This window comes from Gobio gobio (genome assembly GCF_949357685.1).
Source record: "Gobio gobio genome assembly, chromosome: 9".
Lineage (NCBI taxonomy): Eukaryota > Metazoa > Chordata > Actinopteri > Cypriniformes > Gobionidae > Gobio > Gobio gobio.
In genome coordinates, this window is record NC_137115.1 from 8080456 (window position 1) to 8087368 (window position 6913).

Consider the following 6913-nt stretch of genomic DNA (forward strand, 5'->3'; position numbering starts at 1 on the left):
AAGATAAAAGCCAAAACAAATGAATTTTGATTTCATGGGGACTTTAAACCACAGTAGATGCATTTGAGCCACAGGTTGTTGTTACTTACATGAACCACTAGATAGCAGTGAAATCTTGCTGTCCATGTTCTTGTGGCTGGAAGCTTTGAGCAGAAGTTGAAATTCAGTTTCATAATTCTCTCATTCATTCGACACTAGCAATTTCCAAAATATACAACATTTTAAATGCATGTGACAACTTGCCCCAACCTGGCAAGAAACACCTTAGTCCTGAGAACAACTTTTTAGCTCTTTATATTATACATGGGACAGTCGCCTAGAAACTGTGACAGCTGCAGCTGATGAGTGACAGTAACATTTGTACTGGACTTTTTTGTCTGTTTTAATTGAACTGTCTGTAAACAAAACAGGGTTCACAAACTGTCTAAATATGTTCACCATGGTCCATTTCTGTATATAATAAAATGCATCTTAGTAAGATAGGTCACCATTTGAACCTCTTTAAAGGTTTTTCTTATTTTTACATTTGTATCATTTGATATTTGAGTAAGCTGAAACCCAATACTTACGTTTAAAAGTGTAATTCGGCAATTTCTCTCCAAAGAAATCCTGTCGTCACTGGCGCACAATGAATTCTGGGGTCGGCAAGGCTGCAAAAAGGATCCATCTGTTGCAGGGCTCCAGAGTGCGACTAAATGGTCGCATTTTGCGACTAAAATTTGAGAGTGTGCGACTGAATTTTACATCCAGTCGCACATGTGCGACCAGTAAATTTGCCTGCTGTCGGTACTGGAGAAATTAAGAAAATACACTTACTAATTATAATTGATAGACGTTATGTCTGGCAAATTCTATCTTTGCCAGCCGTTTCTATATGAGATAATATTAAACCATTTGTCCGTGATCCATTTTTGCCATTCGCAATCCAGAAGAGAGAGAAAGCGAGTGAGCTCTCTCACGTGGAGCTACAGCGAACGCAACACCACAGTCAGCTTTAATGAGTGACGATGGCCAAGCACTAAACAAAAGTTTAGTCTGCTTAAACTTTAGGGATGTGCTGTGATATTAATCTAATTTTATTTTCGATTTTGGCTTCCAAGAATTATAAAAAGATGGTATGAGGTAAAACTATTCCTATAACCGTGTTCCGTCGAGCGCGACATCCTTCCCTTCACAGCCTTGCGCTGTCATTTCTCCCTAAACCTAAACTAAACGTCAGATTCAGTGATTGTTGTAAACTGCAGTCTCTACTGTTGCTAAACTGCGGGATGTGTTTGATAATAAAGAGCTATTAAATGCACAATAATCCGCGCAAGAGACGCTCTTTCCAACTTCAAGGCGGCTTATGTGTGTGTGCTGCGAAATGGACCGACTTGCACTTAATATTTTAGGCTTCGTGTGCGCGTCTAAACCATCAAATAAACAAAAAATGACCGGATTGGAGAGTAGTTATTTTAACAGTTTATATCTTAAATGGTCGTAAATAGTTTGGAGAAATAGGAGAATATGATATTATTAGTTCTACATTCAAGGTCTTAAAGGGGCAGCGTCTAATAAACCTGCTGACGATTGAGCCATTAATTCGAATCGAACAAAAGGCAAATAGAAAATATTCACATCTCTTGAATTAATAACTTTAGCTTTTATAAGCATTAATCTATCAATTTATACAGTGAAAACTATGTGTTATTTTACATTTCATTACTTTATTAGATTTCTTTGTAGGTTTGTTCTTTACTGTAATATTAATGTTAGCAGACCTTCCGAATGCCTGCACACTGGTCCATTTACACATAGATGTTTTATATTTTTGTTCAAACTTTGCGGTTTCTTTTGCTATAGATATTTAACTTTTCAAATTATAAAGCCATGTTAATTATGTTCTTAATTATGTTTTTTTTATATATAAAAAAATAAAATAAAGTATAATAAAAAGAACCGGTAAGAATACTGTTAAAGTACCGGATCGATAAGCAGTATCGGTAAGAGTAGTAATACCATTAAAACCTTAACGATACAGATCCCTATTAGAAATACAGTGGAAATTAGTAGATTTGGTTAGCATGTTGATTTATGGTGTGCGCCCCTAAAATTTCTGGTTGTGCCCCTAAAACTTTCAGTTGGGGGCCATTGTGCTCCTAGTGAAAAAAGTTAGTCTGGAGCCCTGTGTTGTATCGTTCATTGCACAGGAAACGAAGGACATATTTTGAGGCCGCATTTGAAGGAGCGTTAGAATTGGGACAGCCTTCGTCGCGGCCGCTGTGGTGCAATCGGCCTTCGAACAGCTCGTGTTAATTCACAGAGCTGTGTCACTGAATGCTGAGGCGCTTATCAATGCTCTGCTGATTCAACAGCTGAAGAGTTCCAACTCCCACTATCATTACTATATGAACATAAAAACTGTGCGGCGGGAGCTTCGTGGAATGGGTTTCCGTGGCCGATCAGCAGAGGTGGGTAGTAACGAATTACATTTACTTCGTTACATTTACTTGAGTAAATTTTTTGGGTAACTTGTACTTTTAGAGTAGATTTAAAGATGGGTACTTTTACTCTTACTCAAGTAAATTTCTTGTGAAAAAACTGTACTTTTACTTAGTTACATTCGGTGGCGTTCCTCCGCTACTGTCAAATGGTAATAATTATATTATATATTTTAAAATAAGTGAATATGACTTTCGCAAGTCTCGCGAAACGTTGGAGAGGCTGCTTCGCGAGAGGTTGCTACGCATCACCCGCTTATAATTAGCGCGCGTTTCGTCGGAAGATGATGGCCGAAGCAGAGGAAGATGTGTGTGAGCTACGGGAGGCAGATTGCCCGTGGCCTCAAGTTCAGTCTATGTTTTCACTCCAAGATGTCAAAAAGAATAGTTTCATAATGCGATGCATGTTGTGTGCACCAAAACGAACTGACATCTCTCAGCATACAATAATTCCACCCTGAAAAGAACATGTAGCGGTAAGTGTCACAATGATGCCTATATTTGAACACTATTAACGGTCATTTTGGTAACTATGGGAAATTTTCCCTTATTATAATACTATTTCACACACTGTCCGAGTGTTTTCCTCATATGCGCTCTTGTGCAAGCAATGAAATCGCTTGAATCCTCCAAACAACACACGTCCACGAACAAACGTTCACATCTTCACATTTACATATCCTTTTCTTCACAAAACGAAACAAACTGAATAGCCTAATGTGACGTCTTGCATTTATACACAAATCCGGACAGACACCTGTCTGAAGTGTAGAAAATACATACAAATAAAAACGGTATTGTATTTTATTCCTCCCTAAAGAATAGCCTATATATAAACATATAAGAACAAAGTATATTTTAAGAAGAGCTCTAGTTTGCCCAGCACACCATTAATTTACACTGTTTAACCATTAATCACACACACACACACACACACACACACACACACACACACACACACACACACACACACACACACACACACACACACACACACACACACACACACACACACACATATATATATATATATATAAAAGGTTCATTAGCGTACATTAGTTAACATGAACTAATAATGAACTGCACTTATAAAGCACTTATTTATCTTTATGTTAATTTAAACATTTACTAATGCATTATTAAAATATTGTTAACATTAGTCAATGCACTGTGAACTAACATGAATAAACCATGAACAGCTGGATTTTTATTAACTAACGTTGACAAAGATTAACTAATGCTGAACAGAGGTGTTGTTCATGGTTAGTTCATGTTAACTAATACATTAACTAATGTTAACTAATACAACCTTATTGTAAGTTACAGAGAGGTGTGTGAAAGCTCTCCAATTAGCCTGAAATTCAGGGTTTTCGCTTCTTATCAATCAGATCGAAAGTAACTAGTAACTAACTACTTGAGTAGTTTTCTCATCGAATACTTTTTTACTCTTACTCAATTAAATATTAGGATTGTTACTTTTACTTTTACTTGAGTAAATATTTCAGTAAGTACTTGTACTTTTACTTGAGTACAGATTTTGGCTACTCTACCCACCTCTGCCGATCAGCTGCGTACAAGCCTCACATCACCAAGTACAATGCCAAGCGTCGGATGGAGTGAAAATCTGTTCTGGGAAGTGTCACTTAACACGCTTCTCTGGGAATCTGATGGGTGAGTCTGGATTTACCAGGAGAACGTTACCTGCCTGACTGCATTGTGCATATTGTCATGTTTTTCAGGGGTTGGCCCATTGAAGGGGAATCGTAATGCTTTAGCATACCAACACAATGCTATACTCTCATCTTTGTGGGAACAGTTTTGGTAAGGCCCTTTTCTATTCCAGCATGACTGTCCCCCAGTGCACATAAACACATGTTTGGATGAGTTTGGTGTGGAAGAACTTGACTGGCCAGCACAGAGCCCTGACCTCAACCCTGTCATACACCTTTGGGATGAATTGGAAGGGACATTGCAAGCCAAGCTTTCTCGTCCAACTTCAGTGCCTGACATCGCAAGTGCTCTTCAGTATGAATGTGCAAAAATTCCCACAGAAACACTCCAAAATCTTCCCAGAAGAGTGGATCACTGAAAAGCGGTGACCAATTTCATTAATGTGTAATGCGTTCTTATTAAAGTTCCAATACTTTTTTTCCGTATAGTTGACTATTGTCTGAATGTGTTTAATCATGTTCCCTTTTTTACCAAAGAATTATAACAAAAACTGGTTTCACAGACAGGGTTTCTTTAAGGCCTTAGTTCTATTAGGACATTTAAGTAGCTTTTATAAACGTGCCTTGAAAAAAACATTACTGATGTGCATCTTGAGACAAAATAATGGCACTGACAAATTTTAGGATCTGTCAGTGCAAGATTCTTTCAGTTAAAACAGCTCAAACATGCATTTTAGTTTTGGATTAGTTTAGGCCTTGTCTGTGAAATCGGGAGTTAGAGTTTCAAATCTTCAGACTTGAACTAGTTTGAAAACTAGATTTTCTGCTGCGTTAGTACAGTCCCATAAAACCTCAAGTAAAAAAGGCTATAGTTTCTATGTAAGTCATAGAGGCAGTGTCAGGAAACTAAAGCCCTGACCCTTGAGGAGTGCAGGAGTGCAGACCCTTGAGGAGTGCAGGTCAAGTCAAGTCACCTTTATTTATACAGATGTTTCAAATCAGCTTTACAGTGATAACAGGAAAATGATTCAATGATGCAAACAGAGTTCATTTGGGCTGTACGGCAGCTCTAAAAGAAAGCGTGTCACTGTTCAGCTGAAGTCAGTTCAGTGTTGACTCAGTTCTGTTGGGTCACCAATTATTAAATCATTTTTTTCTTCTATAAATCAGTTCTTCAGAAAAAAAGTGATTTCATCGTCCAGCTCAGTTCAGTTCTCATCCAATAGTGTCAGTGCAGTCAAATCAATATGATTGAATATTAAGTTCCAAATTTACTAAACAGGGCTAATTAGCATGAGAGTGCACAATCCCATAAAAGCGCCATTGGGAAAATCCCAATGATCTACTGACGACGCACAAATTAAAAGAACACAAACACAGCCGGATCATTTCCATAATGACCAACACAATCTAGCCAGAGCAGTGCAAATAAGCATCTGACTTAAAGGGGCTGTATGCGTTGTTCTGAAATTTAAACTCGCGACTGACACCTGTGGCCAAAAAACAGAACTGCTCTTATTTTCTGCTCGCTCTCGCAGCGGTGGTGACGTCACATCCGCAGACAGCGCGGGAAAAGACGACCCGCCAGAAAATAGAATACAGGCTTATAGGTGCACCTACTGTGAGCGGACAAGGTGTCAGTATGCTCATCAGGAGATGTTTGAGTCATAAATGGTAAAATAAAAAGGCTATTGTTACGTTTATTTTGGGGAAAAAGTTGCATATAGCCCCTTTAAGATTTGCTTTTTTGGGCGGTAAATAATGCCGTAAATACCAGTGAATTGACAACGCAAACTTTAGTAAATCACCTTGCGTGATTCATTTAAATACTCTCCGCCCATAAATCTCAAAGGAAAACTCCTGCAAATGCATATGCAATAAGGTCGGGCGCAAAAATAACCCTGTCCATGCTTTTTTAGCTTTATTTTTTCACTTTGTGTCTTTAGTAAATCCTCACAGTAGTTTTTTAACGGCAAAAGACGGTTTGCGCTGGTGAAAGCAGTAAATCTGGTCCTAAGGGTGGGTTTACACGACAATGATGTACTAAAAACTTTTCCTTGTTTTTTTAGTGTAGAGAGGACAACATTGTCAAAACGATCCCTGTTCACACGAAACAATTCATTTCAATCCACGAAAACAAATACAAACGCTGTATTGCATGCCAGGCCAGTAGTTGGCGATGTCACTTAGTAAAGAAACACTACGCGCCTATAGATTGAACAGTAATACGCATGCGTCACCGTTTTCACAAATTAGCATTTTTAGACAATAAACGGTAACGTTTCCCAAAACTTGTACTCTGAAACCCGTGTTCAAAAGTTTGCATTTTCAGGCCCCCAAAACGGCATTAGCTGGGTTTCCATTACAGATTTGTGCAAACCTTTTGCAATATTTTCTAAATGTCAATACAAATACGGTAACACTTTATAATAACTGCACGCTATGAAGCATTAGTAAATAGTTAATTAATAATTTACTGTATAAAGCATTAATAGACATTACTAAGCAGTTTATAAATACAGTTATAAATGCTTTATTTTTGATTTATAAGCATATCTACACTCTAAAAAAAATGCTGGGTTAAAAACAACGTCTACGTCTGAAAATGAACAAACCCAGCAATTGGGTTGTTTTAAAACCCTTTAACTGTCACCCCCCTTTTTGTGAATACACATGAAAATGCACTATCCAAACTTAAAGCGCTGTAATTCAAGAATGCTTTGGAATATAGACCAGAGATATAGATATATAGAAGTTTGGTTT